This window comes from Rhipicephalus sanguineus, chromosome 4, assembly GCF_013339695.2.
Source record: "Rhipicephalus sanguineus isolate Rsan-2018 chromosome 4, BIME_Rsan_1.4, whole genome shotgun sequence".
NCBI classification, from domain to species: domain Eukaryota; kingdom Metazoa; phylum Arthropoda; class Arachnida; order Ixodida; family Ixodidae; genus Rhipicephalus; species Rhipicephalus sanguineus.
The window spans coordinates 205,320,701-205,324,099 of NC_051179.1; the positions used below are offsets into that span (position 1 = coordinate 205,320,701).

Here is a 3,399-nt window from a genome sequence, read left to right on the forward strand (position 1 = left end):
GTCAAGACTGAGTTGGGGAACCCTGCAGCCGAAAGCATATTTGGTTCTTAAAATTGGGCACCATTTGATGTGGGCACGATTTTTTAGAGCAGATTCCAGGCACACCAAAGCTGTAGCTCTCTTATTTGTCTTAAAATGTGCTGAATCAAAGGGAAGCAATCCCTTCTTAGCCCTCGGGTAGTAGCCCCAGCAAGCATGTCCTTTGCAGGATCTCTTAAGGTCTAAAAACCGTAAAACCGAACGTTCTCGAAGTTCATGGGTAAAATGCAACCCAAGTACTTGTGAGCTAAAAACATGAAACTTCACCTACTGTACAGGGGTAGTTGCTGCACGAGTACAGAGCACCAACTCATCTGAGAGAGTTGCTATGCAGTTGCCACCCACTACGTAATTGCATGTACAGTTTCCATGTAGCACCACTCTGTATGACAGGTGTTGTAAAGAAACAATTGTGTTGAATAAGCGATAGATAAATAAGATTTGTTTGATTTTTTTTATATAAATGCAGTGTGCCTGAAATTTTAAACCAGGTGTTAGTATAGGGATTCTAACAGAATGTTGTCCATTGTCACAGGGATCTCTTGGAGGCAGATAAAGTTATGCAAACATAATAGCAGTCCTATATGCACTCTTGCTTTATGAATTACTTTGGTAAATAAATATGCTTTCTGTGTATACCTGTATGTACTTCCAGGAGCTGCTGCACTGTGTGCCATTTATTCAAGCCTGTGTTGAGTACTAGCATTGAGAAGTGAATGTTTGCGCACACTTAGACACCATTGTGTGTTTCAATGGTTACATGTCTATGCATAGAGTCAGTGTTCCTACAACTATAGTATATCAATAAATGGACAAGTTCAGTTGCCCGCAAAGTAAGCGCATTGCAGACCATTTTGCCACATGCCTTGTGGAAAGTTATCAAGTCTCACAGAGCGAATTATTACGGTTACCTACTAAGCGTTATGTTTTTATTTTATCTGCTGCGCGGCCTTTGCTGCGGTTCTGCATTCAATTTTGGCGGCTGCCGCCGATGATGATACTGGCGATGCAACCAAAGAACTCTCCTTCGCAGGTTGCACGCGTCGTGATCCCATGCCGCAATAATGAATAAAGTTATAACGTAAAAATGCCAAGGAGAAATAATATAGAACTCGAGTGGTATGATTGTTCAGACTGCTGCAGTGCATTGTTCTGGCAGCGCTTTTGCAAAGCACCATCTACTTCCGTGGAAGGGAAAGCGTCATGGCGGCTTCCTGTTTCGTCGCGCAAGGTTTTTCAATACGGACTCTCAACAAACTTTCGCGATTCTTATACGTCGAACGCATCCTCCCTCGTGAAAAATCTTGACTGAAGTGACCGCATTGATGAAGACAAACATCTATAGCTCGGAACTGTGCCTCGTTTCGCCCATGGGTAAGTTGTGAACCATTCAGCTGATGCCGGCGTTTCTGCAGCTTACGACGCATGCACAGCGGTTCGAAATGCTAACGCAAAGGCTTGTCTACGCTATTCTAAAACTGCCTATTTTATTAGCTCGGTACGCTTTGTTGCTGTTGTGCTACATATCCTCACGCGATCTACTAATTGTTAACGGTTTTCTAACGATATGATGTCTGGCTAGTCGCGAGTGACTGCTTTCGTGACTGATTTGCAACGGCAGTATCTCTCGCAAGCGAACGTTGGTAGCGCAAAAAATTAAGCAAAATACGTCGCATCCAAACTACTTTTTCGCCGTTATACCAGACAGGACAAAGAATGGAGCAAACCACCGAAAAAATTGCAGGTGCGTGTCGCCGCAGAAAGAAAGAAAAAGGAAAACTTTTGGCTGGGACTGAACGCTATGTTAATTTGCCAGCGTTCGTGCATCTGGCTCTAAAGTCCGCTGTTCATGGAAAAGCGCAGGCTGTTAATAAAAATGGAGAGGCGGAGATAAGTGTCTCAGAGCTGTGTCTTCGTAATAAATTAAATTGACCCCAGTTTCCTTTTTTACACCGTTTATTCACAGTAACTTATCTTGTACATACTGCAGTCGGTGAAAGTGGCAGGAAGGGCAAAATTAAAACAAAAGTACATGTATTGGCAAATGAATAAAGCAAGCACAATTTGCACGTTTTTTAGTTAGCCAAGTACACACAAAAGTATGCCACTATTAACAAGACTACCATGTTCTGGAAAGGCACAAAAAGCAGTGCTTTCTGTTCACTGTTGAAAGTGAATAAAACAGGAGACCACCGTTTTAAGATTAATAAAATGGTGCTTTAGACAGGAGGAAGTGAAGATGACGAACGTTCTTGTACTTCATCTTAAGCACCATGTTATTCTCTTTCATAATGCTCCAAACAATCCAATAAGCATACTGGCGACACTCACTGGTGGTGTCATGATTGCGATGGGCATTATTTGAATAATATTGGCCCCTTTTGGACCATTTTTAGCCTATAGCTATGTTTCCTGAAATACGTGTCCTCACGCTGTGCATGCACTAGAGCTGCTGTACAGTGCTTACAGATTGAAATCCAGCATGAAAACTGTTAGTATTGCAATTGGTGTGCACAATACTTCACAATAACTACATCATGCAGTTACAGGTCTGGCTGCTGAAGGTTACGTCGGCTGTGATGTTAGTGTTCTAGTCGAAATTACGCCGATGTGACACAAAATCGAGACAATGGAAACAAAATTATATGATTTTTTAGCCCTAAATTGTCGAATTTCAATTCATGAGAACTTTACTGCATAAATTCAGGAAAATGCGATATATCATACCACCATCTGAAAGCTATTTCGGTTATTCACAGGATGTGGTGTGTTCTGTAAATAACCAAAATTATTATCTGCAATCTCATGTATGTGCTATTACAGCATTGAAATTTTAATTCTTTAATGCTAGCTCATACTTCATGCAAATTATTCACACACAAAATATTAGGAAGAACGAGAATTGTGATTGTTACCAGCATTTACAGAGTGTTTGCCATGACACAGATGTCTGTTACAATCAAGGCTTCTTTTGCCGCAGGTTGCAAAGGAAAAAGGGTGTAAAAGGTGGCAATGAATCCGCACATGAAGCTGGCTCACAAGCTAAGCCTCCCCTAAAGAGGTCCACTAAGCAAGCATTTTAAATATTGCTAATAAAACATTTTGTTCTGTCTTCATCTGCCTAACATTTGGTCATGTTTGGTGTTCCTTTAATTTTCCTGTATCATAAAAGTGCAGCAGGCCATGGACAGAATTCAGATCATCTCCCTAAAGCATTGCATTGTGATAGCCGCTGCATAACTCTGCACTTGCTTATTTTTCATGCTCGCAAGTAGAATAGCTTGTGAAACTAATGAATGACACTACTGTATACAGTCATGGACAAAACCATGCAAGACCTTTGGTAGGCACTACTGGTCT

General features: G+C 41.3%; 1 long non-coding RNA gene across 1 annotated transcript; it reads left to right on the top strand.

Annotated features, from left to right (window-relative positions):
• The first annotated feature begins 1,099 nt into the window (after positions 1-1,099).
• Positions 1,100-3,158, top strand: LOC119389169 (uncharacterized). Its single transcript, XR_005183043.2, has 2 exons — positions 1,100-1,413; positions 3,020-3,158. It is a non-coding gene; the product is annotated as an uncharacterized LOC119389169 (long non-coding RNA).
• Positions 3,159-3,399: the final 241 nt, after the last annotated feature.